Consider the following 19,881-nt stretch of genomic DNA (forward strand, 5'->3'; position numbering starts at 1 on the left):
CCAGCTAAGAGGTTCAAACCTTCTGACCTTTTACCCTGTCTTGTCTATTGATCATTGAGCACTCTGAGATGAACAGATGACCAGGTGCTGAGCACACTTTAAAGAAAGTTACTTTGCTGGAAAATATTTCCCTACTCAGGTATCTTTAATAGCTCAGTACGTGACCTTGGCATGACCCAAAAGGAGGCAGCTCGTTCAAGCAGGTAGAATACCAGGTCATCTCAGCACTGCCCTCATTCATAATGTTCTTTTTCTAACACCGAGCCAAGCCTGTGACCATGCTGCCTTCTTTATTTTGCAATAATCAGGGTCTTCTTCCTTTCTCACCCTTGTTTCCTGCCCTGAGGCTCTTTTGACAATAGTAAGTATAAATTGAAACCTGTATTTCTTTGCAGAACAAAGACTGGAATGAATTCATTGAAAAGTAGCTTTTTAAACCTTTGGACCCATTTATCAAAATTCTATATGAGTGTGTTTCCTGGTGACCCAATTAATTGAAATATTTTTTTTTTCTGAAGCCAAAGGAGAAAGGCTGGTATTGTTTTATATGCTTTCTCATTTTAGTTGTATATCACTTTCCATTTTGCAGTGTGCTGAGCTTAGCATATTTTCTTTTTTCTTTTTTGTCACTATCCCCTCTGCCTCTACTTTCCAGTCTTATGAAGAAATGGGGTTAGCTACTTGACCGTAACCACATGAGGAGTTGGCAGTGGAGAGTGGATTAAGATTTCCATCATCCTAGTAATTGGGCCTGTTTAATCCCAATCCTGCACAAATCCTTCTTGTTAAAAGTTGGAAGTTTTAATTTTATCTTCTTCAAGTCAACAAAGGAGTTTTCAGCCTGCATCTGGAGAGTTGTGACTTCTTCTTAGTTCTGGCCTATAGCTGGCATATTGGAAATTGGCAGAATGTACGGTCAGGAGAGGAGGGAGATCTCAGTAAAGCACCACAAAAATTCCACTCCCCCCTCCCCAGCATACCCATTTCATTGCCCCAATTTTGTATGGCTGGCAACTGATGATGTTTGGGTTGTAAAAAAAAATCATTTTGCCCCACTTTTTTGGGCAGACTGAAGACAGGATTGAGGTCAGAACTAGAGCAAAGTATTTGGTTTTGTTGAAGAAGCTGAAATAAGAACCACTTTGGAGGAGATGTGTAGATAAAAGTGTTGCTGTGGTCTGAATCACCAGATGCTTGCTTGTAGAAGTTGGAGTGTGGGAGTGTGTTTCTCTATTGGCATTTTGACACAGAGGCAGGTGAGATCAATGCCACCTTTCTGCAAAGTACTCTAAAACCCCTTCTTCCTTCATTAATATTTTTCCTTTGAAGATAAAGGAGCTGCCTTTAGTATGTGTTAGCATTCCTTTCAGAGTTAAATTACTGTTTAGTGGTATGTGATTTCTTTGTTACACTAGAATGTGGTAGATACTCTTCATATATAAGCCCTGGATTTCAGGCTTTGTTTTTAGGATGAAGCTCTATTATCTTTTCTTTTTTCTTTTTTGGCAAGAACCTGTTGGGGATAAGACACATTTCATGAGGCAAATTAAAAATAAATATTTAAATTCATTTTTTTTCCTTTATCTAAAAAGTTCAAAGCACTTATGGTCATTATTGCTCTCAGGTCAATCCTCTGAGACAAATGTATTTATTTTTGACCTACAGATAAGAAATCAAAGTACAGATTATTAAAGGCATAGTATCACATGATTTATACTTATTAGGTTCTCAGTAAACGTTTGGAATGTATTGAATAGTAAGTTTCTTCCTGATAGTAGTCTAGAGCAATGCTTTACAATTTTTCTTATGTTATAGGACGCTAGAAATTGATACTACTTATATGGCACATGGAATAGGTCTTTTCAAGGAACATCTCTAGTAATAACATAATGTAGAAAGTTGTAAATCTTGAAAAATGTTATGCTACAATGTATCTGTGGAGAGTAATGCTGCCACAGAGCTCATGGGTTGGACTGCTAGTCTGTGCTAGTAAACAGACAGTGTAGGAGTATCATGCCTACTATGATGCTGGAGATTCGAATGGCTTAGAAGGAGACACAAACACTAGGATTCCAGCCAGTTCACATCTTAAAGTATTTCAAGACAATTGGTTCTTGTACAAATGGTACAAGGTACATGTATGCGTATGCTGAGGGTGGGGTGTGCTTTATACTCCACCCTTATTCCTACCTCGTACTCCGTGACTAGAGTTGGTCTGTGGCAACAACAGCTTCTCCGTTCTGAAGAACATCTGTGGGCCAGAGCATTGCCCAACTCATTGCCTAACTCAACAGTCAAAGAGAGAAGTTTTATCACTTGCCACCTTGAGATACCCCAACTTTGGGTGGATTCGGGAGCGTAGCCTACAGTTTTAGAACATTTAGTTTGATGGAGTACTGAATTTTGAGAGCTCCATCTTCTTCATCTTTCTTTTGGCCTTGTGTGGTATTTTGCCCAGACTTGTTTATCCTGCAGCAGGAGAGAGTTGTACTGTGAGCGAGGGCCAGCTGGAGGAGTATTCTTTGTAAAGAAAGTACTTGACCTTGATATGGAAGATATCAGCATGATGATGATTATGCTTTCCAACATTTCAGGCACTATTCCAAGATCATATAGTGAATCCTTACAACATCTCTATGTATGAGGTAACTACTATCATTATCCCCATTTTATGAATAAGGAAACTGAGGCAAAGAGGCTCAGTAACTTTTCCAAGGTGATATGAGTAATACATTGCAGAGCCAGAATGCAAAGCTAGAATGTCTGGCTCCAGAGCCTGTGGCCTTGCTTTACTTCTCCTCTAAGTAGGGATGGGGAAAAGCACCTTAGGGAGCAGATTCATGGAATACAGTGGTCCTAGTGGCTGGGTGAGCCCTATTCTGAATTATACTTGAAGAGGTACAGAAAGGAGATGGGGGAATGTGTGAAAACAGTTTCTGTGGGTGGAAGCAGCCATACTGGCTGCCATGGCAAGCCATGTTGGAGCCTGCCTGGCGACTGCAGCAAGACTTCCTCTCTTTACAGGTTGGGGGCACTAAAACGGGGAACTGGAAAGACAGGCTGGCATCACCTACTTGAGGCAGGTGAAGAAAGGGAAACATACAGTAGAGGCATTGGTATTTTGTGGTTAGATGAGGACATGGCCTAATGCGAAAAGTCACTCATTAGTTACATCAACGTTTGGATGCTCTTTGACAGAGCTATAGGAGTGATTTGAGGGTGGGTTTTGGTCTTGACCCTGTGCCACAGTAAACAAAATGAAACTCTCCTTGAGCTAAAGGTAATGGAGATGAAAGTGTGTTTACATAGATGAGCAGTGGGATTTATCCAGTGACTCTGGAAGGTAATCCCAGGGTTCAGTGCTCCATGAATACCATGCCGTGTTCTTAAGCTGGTAAATTACTGTGAGCTTTTATGAGAATGGATTGTGGGAAGCATCTAGATGAAATTCAGCCTGTTTCACCTTGAGTCCAGGGCCCACTAATGCACTCCAGGTGTGCAGGCTGCCCAGGCTTTCTGCCTTGGAAGCCTCAAAAAAGAACTTTCATCCCAAAAGGGAAGCTTTGAAGAATACCAAGGATCTTTCTATCTTTCCTTGTTTTTTGTATTCTTTCTGCCCACATTTGGTAATTGGAGATATTTGTGGTGTTAAAGCCAGACTTGTTCCTTCTCAGCCTTCCCCTCCAACAGTGAAATTTTAAGCCTGTGGCTTCAATTGTGCACAGCAGTGATTTCTCTGCAGTGTCCCTCAGATGTAAAAGGAGAATGGCTGAAATACTAGAAAGGGGGATGTAGGAAATCACCAAACGACAATTTTCCACGTCTATAGATCCTTTCATCTGAGGGCAAAAGAAGCTAGAGAGGGTGCCCTCCAAAAAGATTGAGGGGGGTGCACAATTTAAAACTCTCTGGTTATGGGCTAAGGAACTAAAGATCAAAGCACTGTGTCCTCAGAATTACACAGTGAGTCACTGGAAAAACTCTGAGTAAAAGTCAGGCATCCTGTTCTCCAATCTTACATGGCTAATAAGTACAATTGGCTTTAAATAGTGCATTTATTTTTTTTTTATTTAGATCCAATACTATCTTAAAGAATATAATTATGTGCGCATTATAGATTAAGATTTTCAAGCCCTAGAGCATTATGAGCTATTTTGCCATGATGATAAAGTGGGTGAGGTGAAAAGGTGCCTGAGAAGCCCTCATGTCTGTTGTGTGGTCCCTATGCTTCCAAGGCATATCGGCCTCCCTTAAAAAACCACTGCCATTATTCAGGCCGTCTTGTGGCTTCCATTTAAAAGTTCTCCTTTAAGAGAGATTTTTCCAAAGCTAAATTAACAGCTATGAGGTGCACTGGGTAAGTCTGTGATTTACTTTTTTCCAATTTTGACTGCTGTAAGCATTTCAGTCTGTTGCCCACTAGTTCAGATCAACATACTGGTTTTAACTTTATCTCCAATGTAATGATTTAACATAATATAGACTAATGTGTTTGCAGGGTTGAGGGCAGTCGAATTTGCTTGAACAGGAAATATGTAAGTTCTGTAAATGTTTTAATGTTCCCTTCAATTTGGGCTCTTTTTCCTTTCTTCGTATTTTTTAATGTTTATTTCTGAGAGAGAGAGAGAGAGAGAGAGAGAGAGAGAGAGAGAGAGAGAATGCACAAGTGGGGGAGTAGAGAGCGAGGGAGACATACACTCTAAAGCAGTCTCCAGACTCTGAGATGTCAGCACAGAGCTCGATGTGGAGCTTGAATCCATGAATGGTGGGATCATGACCTGAGCCTAAGTTGGTCGCTTAACCAACTGAGACATCCGGGCATCCCTAGATTCCTTTTCATATGTCCTCTTGATATATGCCAGTTTCTGATCATGGGTGATCTGACTTGAAGGTCAGATGACTTGAAATTCAGATGGTTAAATTGTGTGTGTATGTGCACATGTGCACACGCACATGGTGTTCATATAGTAAAGGAGAGTCAGAGTTGTCAATCTTCTCACCACCTGCCAGAAGCTGGAACAAACATCCACTGCAGAGAGGAGTTCTAATGCACCTTCCCTAAGCATGTTCTAAGAAGTCACCTCCCAGAGAAAAATTTGAGGCATCTGTCTCTTCACTTCTTAGAAAATTAAGGGGCATTGACTCTCTGGGACTGTTACCTAGAGAGGTGAGACACAGGACAGTCACCTTTGGGGCCATCCAATAAGTATATTAGGGTCAAGGAAGCTTTTGCAAATCTTTTGAAATGTGTGTAAATATCAATAACAAGGCTGTAGTGAAATGAATATGAGCTTTGCAGTAAGACAAACTAGGGCTTAATGTTGGCCCCACCACTTTCTAGATGTGTAAGCTTAGATTGATGACTTAATTGGCATGACCCTCAGTTTTCTCCTTTGAAAAAATGAGGATTGGGGTGCCTGGGTGGCTCAGTTGGTTGAGCATCTGACTTCGGCTCAGGCTATGATCTCACAGCTCGTGAGTTCGAGCCCCGTGTCAGGCTCTGTGCTGACACCTTGGAGCCGGGAGCCTGCTTCAGATTCTGTGCCTCCCTCTCTCTGCCCCAACCCACTTGCATTCTGTCTCTGTCTCTCTCAAAAATAAACAAACATTAAAAAAAAGAAAAAAAAAGAAAAAATGAGGATAGTAATAACTATCACATGGATTTGTTGTGAGGACTAAGAATATATATATGAAGTTTCTAGGATATAGACTTTGAATAAATATTAGTTTTACTTTCCCTCTGTCTTAACCACCTGATTGGTATTTTTTTTATATTAAGCATAATTTATTGTCAAATTGGTTTGCATACATTACCCAGTGCTCATCCCATCAGGTGCTCTCCTCAATGCCCGTCACCCACTTTTCCCTCTCCCCCACCCCCATCAACTCTCAGTTTGTTCTCAGTATTTAAGAGTCTCTTATGGTTTGCCTCCCTCCCTCTCTGTAACTTCCCCTCCCCCTTTCCTTCCCCCATGGTCTTCTGTTAAGTTTCTCAGGATCCACATATGAGTGAAAACATATGGTATCTTTTTTTCTCTGCCTGACTTATTTCACTTAGCATAATACCCTCCAGTTCCATCCACATTGCTACAAATGGCCAGATTTCATTCTTTCTCATTGCCAAGTAGTATCCCATTGTATATATAAACCACATCTTTATCCATTCGTCATTTAGGCTCTTTCCATAATTTGGCTATTGTTGAAAGTGCTGCTATAAACATTGGGGTACAAGTGTCCCTATGCATCAGCACTCCTGTATCCCTTGGGTAAATTCCTAGCAGTGCTATTCCTGGGTCATAGGGGAGATCTATTTTTTTTAATTTATTTTTTTTTAACATTTATTTGTTATTGAGAGACAGAGCACAATCATGGGAGGGGCAGAGAGAGGAGGAGACACAGAATCCGAAGCAGGCTCCAGGCTCTGAGCTGTCAGCACAGAGCCCGACGTGGGGCTTGAACTCACAAATTGTGAGATCATGACCTGAGGTGAAGTTGGACGCCCAACTGACTGAGCCACCCAGGCACCCCAGGGTAGATCTATTTTTAATTTTTTGAGGAATCTCCACACTGTTTCCCAAGGCGGCTGTACCAGTTTGCATTCCCACCAACAGTGCAAGAAGGTTCCCATTTATCCACATCCTCTTCAGCATCTAGAGTCACCTGATTGTATCCTCACTTGGCTAAGAATAGGGAAAGAAGAAAGCTCTTTTGTGTCTCTCCCTATAAGGCACTAATCAAATCACGAACGCTCCACCCTCATGACTTAATTACCTTGCAAAGGCCCCATCTTTGAATACCATTACATTGGGGATTAGGGCTTCAAATTATGAATTTGGGGGATAACACATTTAATTCATAACATGCCTCTCCCTTTTGCATATCTGATTTGGAAAATCTATATGCTCTAATTTGTTTTGTGTTTTTTTCTCTATAAAACATTATCAAAGTCTTCTCAAAACTTGAATGGACGTTTGGATTTTGTTGAATCTTTTCATGATTTGCCTTTAACACATGTATGATTCCATCTGTCATTTGATTTTCTTAGCCTATGTGAAATTCAGAATAAAAGTTCACTGACAGAAAGTAATTCAGCATGCTGAATTTGCATATCAAAGCCTGGTCAGCAGGTATGGCCCTAGACTGAGGAAGATAGGCAATCCATGACTATGTTGGAGTCTGGCCTTGCCCACATGGCCTGGTTGATTCATCACCTGTCAGGGAGACTGTAACACTAATTACTGTAATACATAAACCCCCAAATTTCAATGATGTAATAAGTACAAATTTATTTTTTCCTTACATCAAGTTTAATCAGATGTTCTTGATTGAAATGAAGCTCTTCTCCAAGCAGAATTGTTTTCCATCATGTGGTTCCTTCTATCTTGTGGCTTTACCATTTTCAACAGATTCATGACTTCCAGAGTCACCCTGTAAGAAGAAAGCATGAGGGATTATGAATCGGGAGGTTTTTAGGGGCCAAGTCTGAAAGTGTCTCAGAATCATTGTCATTGATATTCCATTGACTAGGACTTACATGGCCATACTGAACTGCAGGGATAGCTAGAAAATGTGATATAGCTGTGTGTCCAAGAAGAAGAGGAAATAGGTTTAGTGATCAGCCAGCAATCTCTGACAAATGTCATCCTTCCAGACTTACATTTCTTTTCTTTCTTTGACTGACCCTTGTTCCAATGTATGACATATTGATTTGTGATTTTAATTCTAGTTTGGCTAACTCCTTTTTTATGAGATTTTGATTTACTTAACTTGCCCTCATCTGATAGCCTTTTGACTCAGATTCTTGACCCTGTCTTCTGGCCATTTTTCATTCAGAGAAGATTAGAGTTAGAACATTTTAGAGATCACTGAGTTTGACAGTGGTTTTTATACTAGAGGTACTAATTTCCAAAGACCATTGGTAAGCTCACTTAGTACATCTAAACAAAACATGAATATATCAAAATCTGTGTTTCTAAGGCTTTCTTCTTTATAATGCTTGGACATTTTGAAAGAGGAAGAGGTTAGTAAGAAGGAAGGTATGATGTGTTCATGGATGTTAGCCCTTGCTTTGACTCTCATTAGCCATGTGAAAATTTTCTCTTTTTTTTTATTTTTTATTTTTTTAATGTTTATTTATTTGTGAGAAACAGAATGTGAGTGGGGGAGATGCAGAGAGAGAGTGAGACAAAGAATCCGAAGCAGGCTCCAGGCTCTGAGCTGTCAGCACAGAGCCTGACACGGGGCTCAAACTCACAAACGGTGAGATCCTGAGCTGAAGTTGGAGGCTCAACCGACTGAGCCACACAGGCACCCTGAAAATTTTCTCATCTTCTAATGGGCTTAATGGAATACAGAGAAGAAATATTGGAAACTTATACATCCAAAGAGCAATGTTATCTCTGGTGGTGAGATTATGAATAATTTTTGGCTTGGTTTGGTTTTCTATTTTTTCTGTTTTTTATTTTCCTCCAAATTTTATGCAGTGGCAATGTGTTCATTTTGTATTTACTTCCCCTCCCAAGCCCAGTATCTCTTAAGATGTAAAACTCATGAAGAGCAAAAAGGATGGAGATTGTTACCAGCCCCAACTACCTCACAAAGTTATTATGAGAATCACATGAAACAATGTAGAAGAGTGTACTTTGAAAAATGAATAATAACTAATAAGGTAATGCTGGCAGGTTATTGCCAGCAGGGTAGATTTAGCCTTAAAAATTTTAGAGTTTCTGTGTAGGGGCAGCAGGAATGCACGCAGAAATCCTGAATCTCTTGAATTCACCATTTGGGTTTGCTGCTCCTCCAAGAGGAGGAAATTCCACAGGTCCAAAATGCATATTTGTTCTCACAAAGACAAAAATGGAAGATTATTTGTGGCTGGTATAGACTGACCATAAATTAATCAGCCTTCAGATCATCATTTAATTAAAAAAAGTTTTTTAAGTGTTTGTTTATTTTTGAGAGAGAGAGAGAGACACAGACAGAGCACGAGTGGGGGAGGGACAGAGAGAGAAGGAGACACAGAATCCCAAGCAGGCTCCAGGCTCTGAGCTATCAGCACAGAGCCTGATGTGGGGCTCACACCCATGAACCATGAGATCATGACCTGAGCTGAAGTCAGACACTTGACTGACTAAGCCACCCAGGCGCCCCTCAGATCATCATTTTAAAGTCCACAGAGAAAAAATTATGTTAGCAAGGAATTACACCATGTTCTTGAATAACCTGAGGAGAGAGAATAGAAGAAGGCAGATAGATGACAATTGCCTGCCCGCTAATCTGAAGACTCTCCTATTGGTATGTCATGCTGACCACATAGAAATGTGATGAAACTGCTTGTTGGTGGTGAATCTCACATGGAAACTCTTAGTTCACTCATCAGGCTTCCCTCAACTTTTGTGATTATAGGCCACCATCGAAAGGTTTTATTTAAATTAAATTGATCTTTCATGCGTTTTTCTGTCTGTAAAAGTAATACATACTTATAAAATTTAGACCTTTAAGAGATATATTATGGAGAAAAAGAAAAAGCCTCCCATAATCTTAGACTTAACTACTGATAGCATGGTTCTTTTTTTATATTTCTTCAAAATTTTTCCATGCATATATGAACATGTTTACTATTCATTGTCCTAACAAAAATGTGTTTCTATGCCATATACAGTTTCACACAATTTTCTCATATTACATCTTGGACATATTTTACAGGAGGATTTTGATACCAGTTTTCTTTTCTTATATTCCTTCAGAACCCCTTAGACCCTGATTTGTATGGTAAATACCTTACAAAGTTAATAAAGAAGGGAGCTGGAGGGCGACTTTTGTTGTTGTTTTCCTTTAAGCAAGAGATTTTTAGGTTTGACCATATTGGCCAATCTATTACTTGTGATCGTTGTATTAATAGTGTGAATCCTGAAGTAATGATTTCAGGAAAGCAATTTTTTTTCCACCCTGTCATTCTTTCCAGCAATGAGCTTGTGAAAACTAACTGAATTTAGAGGTGATGTTGCTTTGCTCTGGAAAGAAGGAATGAGTGAGTTATTTACCTAGAAACAAACCTAATCTAGTCACTAGAGAGAGAATTTCAATTCATTATCTTGGTATGTGGGATTTTCTTGGTCCATCTCTCTAGCCTCAACTCCCAGCATCCCATCCCATGTACATGTGCTTCAGACACATTGTATTTCTTGCTGCTCCTCACCTTTGTGTTTTTGCATTGATTTACCCTCTACTGGGTTACTGTTTGCTAGCCTCTTTGCTAGGTGAGGCTTTCATGTTCATTAGCTCTTTGGTCCGGTTTTGCTAGACTCCCTAGACAAAGAAAGGAAACGCCTTTTCCTCTTCTCTGCTTCTCTATTATGATGGTTCAGATGCTATAGTATAATTTGCCTTATGTGTCTTCACCCTTTTAATTTTTTTTTATCGTGGCATAATTTATACACAATAAAGTGCACAAATCTTTATACAGTTGATGAGTTTGCCATGTCTGAATTTGTACCTGGACTGTGAGCTTTCAGAGTTTTGGAACCATATTTTATTCATTCTTACAGCTCCAGAGATACTTAGTAGTGCCTGAATGAATGAGCGACCACAATAATTTCCTCAGTCTGTCTAGTGTCGATTCCTTTATGGGAAAGGGACATTAAAGTTTGTTTCTTGTAGGAGTGTGGAACCAGTTGTATTTGTTCACCTCCTTGCTATTAGCCCTAAAAGAGATACAGCCTGAATTATTATTGATTTCCTCAGGGGCGATTATGGATCTATGAATAAAAACAAGTTGCATCCATTTTTCTACCCATTTGATAAAGTTATATGAGAAACTATAAATCTTAAAAAAAAGAAACTATAAATCTCAAGACTTGAAGTAGACAGAAAAGAGATGTAGTTAAGATCAAACTGCCTTTTTCTGACAATTTGTTCCTAATAGAAAAAAAAGCAACAAATCCCTCCCTTAAATTCCTAAATCTAGGTTTAAGTTGCTTAAGAACTGGAATGACATTTAATTTCAAAATTACTTCTCCCATTAAGAGTTGCTGACATACTAAAGGAAATGGTATTTATGCATTTTTTAAAGCTAGATATCAGAAAACTTAGAGTAATTTGATTTAACAAAAGGGTTTAGTAGCCTTCCTTGAAAGATGATCCTGAAATCAATCCCTTTAATTTACATTAGGCTCTCCAAGGAAATAAACAAACTTCCCTATTTAAAATGAGGCTGGTCTAGTTACCTTCTCTGTGCTAGAAAATCCAGGCTGAAATATCAGTACCTTGCTCTAATTCAGATTTTAAACTTTTTTTTTGTAAATTTATATAACAGTTTATTTTATACTTTTATTTACATTTTTACCTAAGCTCATTCAGATTTCATAATTTTTCTATGAGGAAAACATTAACTCTGTTGCAGTGGGAAAACAGATTAACTCTTTTTTTGAAAGGTATATATAGAAATAGGCAATATACAGCACCAAATGGACCTGCTTTTTTCACTATCCTTAGTGACCTAGATGGCCTTATCCTTTCTCTGCCTGTCTTAGTATTCTTATACTACTACCCTTATTCTATTAATTAATTAATCAGCTCATTCATTCACATAATCAGTCATTGTTGATGCCAATTATGTACAAGGCACTCCATACTCTGGGGATACAAAGATGACAAGTTCAGATTAAAATTTTATCTCTGCTCTCTGTTCTTAAGAAATTATTTTTTATTCTCTGTGGTTCATTGGCTCAAGTTAATGAGTACCCATTTAGGATTTATTCTGTGCTCAGTACTGTTCAAGATCGTAATCAAAATCTCTCTAGAAGCTAGCAATTCATCCCATTGATTTAAATAGTGACTAATGAATTTTCAGTTCTTTGTGTGGTTAATGTTATACGTTTCATTAGTAATAATGAAATGGAAGATCTAAGCAAACTCCTTTTTCCTGGGAAACATGTATCTTCCTAGTTCCCAATATTAATTGTCTAAATAATTTTAGCTAATGCTGTATCACTGCAGGGCTTTTAAAGAAACAATATCGTTTTTCAAATTGTTATTGTAAATTCACAAAGAATGTATTTATGTCAAATGTTATTGTTCATTTTTGGAGGAATTGAGTGGTTTGTTGGCAGAGTTGGGAGTAGATATGTGATTGCTTAAATCTTACATTGTGTTAAGATATGGACTAGCGACAAACAGACAAAAATTAATCATATGTGCTTTGGTCATGGATCTGCTTTATGGAAACTTGAGTTTTTGTGTAACAGCTTGAAACCATTACCTGATCAGGCCAGTTAATAGGACAACCCAATAAAAGGTATGGGAGGTTCTATCGTAAGAAACTAGGTATTAAGTGATATGATTACTTACCAATTGAAGTGAGAAAAGTCAGGCTCTTCCTTTAGTTTTCATCTATTATGGTCATGGGGAAAGTAGTTTTTAGAATTAGGTCCTGAACCCATCTAATTAACTAAGACTAGAGGGACACTGGCAGCTTCTCAGAGGATAGTTAATGGAGCAAAGGGATAATGGAAGATCCTTTCTTCCTTGTCTTCGGTGGTCTCTCTTTTGAGAGCCCATATCTTCCTCAGGAATAGCTTCCCATACTCAGAGAAAACTCAGATTGCTTTGGTCTGAGCCTGTAAATCAAGAGGTAAAGCCTTTTCCTGCTCTCCTTAAGAGAGTTCTGCCCTCAGTAGAGGGCAGAGAAATCGTGTATGTCATTAATCACTCGAGAATTGTTTACCATGTTAATCTAAAGGGCACTTGCCCATGGCAGGCAGTAAAGTTACCTTAGTTGTTTAAGAATAACCTGAGTGGTTTACTCAGAGGGTTTGCAAATGTTTGGACATTATTCAAGAGCTGCCCTAGACTGACCAATTAGCTTTATTTTTCACTGCTCTTCTCAGATTTATCTTCATACCATCCAATTGCATTGAGAGGAGCAAGGGTTCCCAAAACTGCAACATTACTGACTTTCCAGCCATGTGACATAGCTTTTCAGACACCGAGTTAAATTTCAACCCAGACATCTCTCTTCAATTCAGGTCACCTACAGGCCAGACAAAACCAAGGTCATGTGTTGAACCAATGTAAGGAGTTTTGTTAGTTGCAATAACTATAATGTTATTCACTATTTGAAATACTATACTATGGTTAATCATAAGTTGCAGCTGTTGTGTCCTTTTATTTATGAGCCCTTAATCAAGAGGACACAGCAAGGGCCACTGTTTGAAAGGAGCCTTTCATGAGGTCTTCCTTTTGGATGCTCTCCCCCTTTCATTGTGAAAAGAAGAGGACTTCGTGTTGACTTGCAAAAGTTATTGAATATTATATATTGACTTCTCTGAAAACAGATATTTCTATTCCAAATTGAAATGATCAAATTGTAATCTTTATGTTTTAGCTAATGACAACAGAAACAGTAGGCCAGTGCTCTCCAATTTCTTTCAGTTGGCCCCAAACATGATTAGTTCTTAAATGTCAGCCACCAAATGTTATATATTGTCTCTCTGAAAACAGATTTTGCTCTCCAGAATTCAGAGTGTCTGTTTGTAACCATATGTTTCCACTATTGGTAATGTAAACAGCCTAGATGTCACCAGACAGCTCTTTTTCCTGCCCTCCACCAACCTGATGGATGCGACTTTAAATGTCAGTCTCTCTCTTTCTCTCTCTTTGTTTACTTTTATATCCTTACCTTATTTTGTGAGAATACATCTTGTGAGTTACCCTTGTTGAAAGGGGGAGTCAGATCCAGGAATTTGGATAGAATCATTTTATGAACTAATTTTGGAATAGATTGCTTATATAAATGGATTTTTTAAACCTAAGAATATAGTAATAAGTTATGTGTTCAGATTTGTTGATTCGTCAGCTTCATCCTGCCCTGGGTTTGTAACACTAAAACTGGGACAGCTGCTTTTCTTTGAGGCACTCAAAAATGTTTCCAGACTTTCAAACTGCATTTCCTTTTTACTGATAGCTTTTTCATGGATTTCACTCAGGTGAACTTTTACTCTTCATTTGATGATCTCTTGGCGAGTCTTTTGCTCCAACCATTTAGATTTCATGTGGCTCCCTGAATACAGCATGCTTTTACACATCTGTGTGGCTTGAACTATGCTCTTACCTCAGCTTGGTGTTCTTCTCTCATTTCCTGCAACACTTGGCATCTCTCAAGGCAAGGCTCAGACGCTTCTGCCATCATTGAATTTTGCCCCTTCTTTCCAGTTGGACTTGAAGACTGCTCCCTTGTACTGCTCTCTTTGACCTATAATTGGAGCACTTAGTTCACTCTACCTTATGTTTTAATTGATTTTGGTACATTTCCCTCCTTTATGAGAGGCAAACTTTGAGAACTAGGAGCATATCTGTAAGCAGCATCCAGATGATCGGCCGGTGCAAAGTTGCATGCATTTGCTGTTTTCTCAGCAATATCTGGAAACGGGGCTATTTAGAGTTCTCAGAACTGCTGCGAGGTAACAGCTAAGAGACTGATAGCAAAACACTTGGTAAAACTCAAAATGTGCTCTTTAAAATAGTCAATACTGTCCGCCAAATGAATACCTCAAGTTTTCAGTGACACATGGGCGATGTAACCCATCATTTGCATTTTTCTGATACCCAGAACTCAAGAGAGATAGTTGGCCAGAATAAAAGGTGATCTCTGCCTCTAGTCTGTTTTGACCAAGTGCATTTCTGACTGAATGTGTTTGTTCAGGCCTCCTTCAAATTTCTTAACCCTGGGCCTCCTCTCTGCTTACATCTATCCTTTCAGCGTTCTTTTTGTGTGGGATGGCATGTTGGCTGTAAGAGATGGTAGAGATCATACGCATCACACCAGTGATAGTCTGCCTTAGTGTGATCACACGCAGTGAATAATTTATTACCAGGAACCTCGGGTGGGGCAGGGGGAGGGGGGTGCGGTGAACAGCATGGGACATGAAAACAAACAAACAAGCTAAGAGGCCTGTCTGGGACCAAAGGAACAGAGTTACTGGATTTGTTTAAAGAATTAAGCTTATGAGCTACACTTTCCCCTTTGCAGCACAGATAAAAATCTTTGCTTGAGGAACATTTCAACATCACAGCTGCAAGTATAATTTACAATGGAAAATGTTTTTCATTTTGGAAAGAGGCGATTGCTATTTTGTAATGGAAGACGGAGACGGCTGGAGATAAAACTTGCATGCAAGACCAACACAGCTTGACGAAGGGAGCAGAGTCTAGTTCAGCAGCCTCTAAATCAGCAAATCTCCATGTTATTCTTACTGGCAGTCCAGTCAAGAAATATTAAGTGTCTAGTGTGCTCAGGACTGCTAAGCATCATGGACAGTACAGTAAAAGTAGAAGACACAGTGTCTGCCCCTGAGGGAGTGGAAGTTTAATAGAAGAAGGCTCATATATACCAGGATCAACAAAGAATGATGTTAGGGAGAGTGTCACCAAAGTGCCACAGGGCTGCCTACAAACTGGAAGGCCAGGAACTATTATTTTGAGAGAGAGAGCGAGAGAGCGAGAGAGCGAGAGAGCGAGAGAGAGAGAGAGAGAGAGAGCATGTGCACGTGGGGGAGGGGCAGAGAGAAGAAGCAGGTAGAGAGAGAATCCCAAGCAGGCTCCATGCTGTCAGCACAGAGCCCCACACCGAGCTCCATCTCACAAACCGCGAGATCATGACCTGAGCCGAAATCAAGAGTCAGTCACTTAACTAGCTGAGGCTTTTAATTAATAAGTGGAGCTTTATAATGCAAATCTATCCCAAGTTGATTTGCTCTTCCTTGACTGTAAGAAATCTAGGACATGTCATGTTCTTGTTAAGACTAACTACTTTTTCACTTTTATTTTACTCCACTCATTAACCCATTGAACACGTAATTCCTGAGCACGTACTACATGGCAGTTGCTGTGACTGTGCCTGGGACTCTCTGGTTGAAGAAGATATGGACCATATCTAAAAAGCTCTTGTGAGCACTGAAGAAACCAAGGAGGGAGAAGCAGTTTTTACTGTTTTAAATAAGCTAGATTATGTTTTATAGTTAAATATGAAGAAAATTACAATTTTAGCTAGATTTACTGTGCCATCATCATTTTCTCATTTGTTCATGCATCCATTCATTTTTCTAGTAAAGGTGCCAGAAACCTCGAAATGCAAACATTCATCAGGTCCTTTCAAATGTCTGTCTCCGGGTTATGTGTTGGATCCATCCACTTCTCAACACATTTATCATCCTGATTATTCCATTCACCTCTTAACCGGTCTCCCAGTTTTCACTCCTGATTCCCTCTAATTAGTGGCTTTCAAACTTTTTTCACTGTGACTCACAATAAAAATACATTCATGATACCCCCAGTATACATACATACATGTATCTCTAAGTAAATCTGAAACAAAAGGTTCATGAAGTAATACCTACCTTTACTCTGTAGGATGCAGTTTGGTATTTTTAAAAACTCTAATTTTTTCATCCTCGGCATGATCAACTAAATTTATTTTGTGACACACTACTGCACTGAAATACACTGTTCCAATCCTTTCCTTCCTTTCCTTCCTTCCTTCCTTCCTTCCTTCCTTCCTTCCTTCCTTCCTTCCCTCCATTCATTCCAATATAATTAGCATACTGTATTATATTAGTTTTAGGTATACAATGTAGCGATTCAACAATACTATACCTTACTCAGTGCTCATGATTAGTGTACTCTTAATCCCCTTCACCTATTTCCTCCATCCTCCCCTCACCCCAGCCTCCCCTCTGGCAACCGCCAGTTTATTCTCTATAGCTGAGAGTTTGTTTTTTTGTTTGTCTCTTTGTTTTCTTTGTTTGTTTTGTTTCTTAAATTCCACATATGAGTGAGATCATATGGTATTTGTCTTTCTTGGACTGAGTTGTTTCACTTAGCATTATACCCTCTGGATGTACCCATGTTGTTGCAAAAGGCAAGATTTCATTCTTTTTTTTTTTATGAGTAATATTCCACTGGGTGTGTATGTATGTGTGTGTGTATGTGTGTGTGTGTGGGTGTGTGTGTGTATATATATATATATATATATATATATATATACACCCCATCTTCTTTATCTATTCATCTATTGATGAACACTTGAGTTTCTTCCATATCTTAGCTATTATAAATAATGCTGCAATAAACATAGGGTGTATATATCTTTGCAAATTAGTGTTTTTATATTCTTTGGGTAAATATCCAGTAGTGGAATTACTGGATTTGTATGTGGTAGTTCTATTTTTAATTTTTAAGGTACTTCCATACTGTTTTCCACAGGGGCTGCACCGGTTTGCATTCCCATTGACAGTGCATGAGAGTTCCTTTTTCTCCACGTCCCTGCCAGCGCTTGTTGTTTGTTCCAGTCTTTTTCAGTGCAGCTGTCAGAGGGATGGTTTCTATCATTTCCCTGCTTAAAATCTTTCTTTGGCTTCCAGTTGCATTTAGGATTAAATCTGGGAATGATAGCTTGGCCTGCGAGGTCCTGCGTGGTCCTACCTCTGTTTCCACTTCACTTTATTCCACCTCTCAACACCTTTAGACAGATTCTTTCTTCTCCATGGACTAGTCTTCCTTTCTCCAGCTTTCACCTGGCCAACTCCCATTTTCCTTCTTGACTCTGTAAAGATTACTCCCTTAACAAAGTTAGATTTCCCTTAGAACCCCTCATTCTTCTCTTTACTTTTATTCTTTGTATTTATTATAATTTTATATTTATGTGTTTCTTTTTATGACTTTTTATTGAAGACTGATGGCTCCCACTAGATTGTAAGTTCCAAGATAGGTAAGACCAGGTCTGTTTTGTTTTTGCTGTATTCACAGCATCTAGCACAGTTAGCAAATCTCTTTGAGCACCTACTTTGTGTCAAGCTCTGTGCTTGGTCCTGGGAGTACAAAGGTAAAAAACAAGTTCAACTTTTTTGGCATGTAGTGTTTCTGAAGATCTGATGTCTAGGGGCGCTTGGGTGGCTCTGTCTGTTAAGCATCCAACTCTTGATTTTGGTTCAGGTCATGATCTCACGGTACATGAGATTGAGCCACACCCTGGGGTCCCTGCAGATAGCACAGAGTCTGCTTAGGACTCTCTCTCTCCCTCTCTCTCCCTCTCTCTCTCTCTCTCTCTGACCCTCTCCCACTTGTGCTGTCTCTTTCTCTCTCTCTCTCTCTCTCTCTCTCTCTCCCTCTCCCTCTCTCAAAATAAATAAACTTAAAAAAAAGATATCTAAAAAGCATAACAGGTTAATAAATATAGTAGAAAGGGTGTTAGAATGCTGGATTTCCTACAAACAATGCTTCCTTTGTTTTGGAAGGAAGGAAGGCTTTCCTTGTTTACTCTTAATACAAACTGAAAGAACATAGTGGTATTGTTGAATGATTGAGTACATTTCCCACTTACATATAGAGAAGGAGGTAAGCAAATGCTAGGTAGGTGCCTTTCATTTTTAATGTTATTGCTGTTTCATTGTGTAGTTCTCAGGTTCAGAATCTAAGGAGCCATTGAGCCCAGCCTCCCACTTAATGCTGGAATACTCATAACATCCCTGGCAGGTTTAGACTTTGAACTCTTCCAATGCTGGAAAAGGAACTATTACACAGAACAGCCGATTCCATTTTGGAGCAATTTGAATTGTTAGAAAATTTTTTTTTAATTTGGGTTATTTTTCTGCCCATTTGTCTGCACTTTGGAGATACAGAGAAAAGTTTGCTCTGTCTCCCACAGAATGACTCCCCAGCTATTTGCAGATAGTTAACCCACCCAAGAAGTTCTTTTTTCCCAGTTGAAGCAATCCTAGTTTCTCCAGTTATTCCTCATGTGACATGCTTTCCACCCCCTTTTTCTTCCCATGACACTCTTGACATGCTCCAGTTTTTCTGTGTATTCTTTAAAACTTGGCACCAAGAGGGGCGCCTGGGTGGCGCAGTCGGTTAAGCGTCCGACTTCAGCCAGGTCACGATCTCGCGATCCGTGAGTTCGAGCCCCGCGTCAGGCTCTGGGCTGATGGCTCGGAGCCTGGAGCCTGTTTCCGATTCTGTGTCTCCCTCTCTCTCTGCCCCTCCTCCGTTCATGCTCTGTCTCTCTCTGTCCCAAAAATAAATAAAAAACGTTGAAAAAAAAAAAAACAAAAACAAAACAAAAAAAAAACAAAAAAACTTGGCACCAAGAATGGAGGCAGGACTCCAACTGTGTCTGGACCATTGTGGAGCATAGGGGGCTATTTTCCCCCCTTATTCTGAGCACCATACTTCTGCTAATCTGGCCTTAAATTAATTGCATTGGATTTTTCAGCAGCCAAGTCTCACTGTTGGGCTCATATCCTGTTCAGAGTCAACTAAAACCCCTAGATCTTTTTCACATGAACTCTTGTTCAGCCTGGTCACTCTCCCATCCCGAACTTTCTTATATCCATGTAATAGGTTTTTACATTTATTCCCATTCAGTCTCCTCTTGTTAACTTCAGACCGATGTTTTGTGGAGTCTACAGGCTTGGCAAAAGAAAAAAAAACTCAAACTCCAGTGAATACCACAAACAGTTATTTGCTTTAAGTTCAGGAAATGAAAAGTTATGCTGGTTTTAAATTTCTCAAGTTGCCTCCCGCCTCCCTCCTCCACTTCGTCCCCCAGCTCCCTTCAGTGTTTTGGTCTGAGGCCCCGTGGAGGGTGTCTGCAGCTAGACTGTCTGGAGGGAGGGCCCAGCTCTCATCCTCTACATGCCGCCATTCAGTAATAGCTGGGGGCTCTCTGGCTAAGCCAAGGGAACATCTAGCTCCACTGAGAAAACCCTTGCTGCCTAGTGATACGAAACATGCCACCTACTTGCACTGTAGCCTTGTGGGGCAGATTTTCCCAATGTCTCCCAGAGGAAACAGAAATCAAGCCTCTCCCTCCCCCCACCCCCTCCC

At 39.6% G+C, this 19,881-nt stretch overlaps 1 protein-coding gene and 1 long non-coding RNA gene across 9 annotated transcripts in view; one reads left to right on the forward strand and one right to left on the reverse strand.

Moving 5' to 3' along the window:
* RAD51B (RAD51 paralog B) overlaps nt 1-19,881 on the forward strand; it is a 640,680-nt gene that overhangs the window by 300,103 nt on the left and 320,696 nt on the right. The window lies entirely within an intron of this gene.
* Nucleotides 7,270-12,831, reverse strand: LOC109268276 (uncharacterized). Its single transcript, XR_002080554.2, has 2 exons — nt 12,349-12,831; nt 7,270-7,428 (listed from the first exon to the last, which is right to left on the reverse strand). It is a non-coding gene; the product is annotated as an uncharacterized LOC109268276 (long non-coding RNA).

This window comes from Panthera pardus, unplaced genomic scaffold (assembly GCF_024362965.1).
Source record: "Panthera pardus isolate Hobbes unplaced genomic scaffold, ASM2436296v1 HiC_scaffold_24, whole genome shotgun sequence".
Lineage (NCBI taxonomy): Eukaryota > Metazoa > Chordata > Mammalia > Carnivora > Felidae > Panthera > Panthera pardus.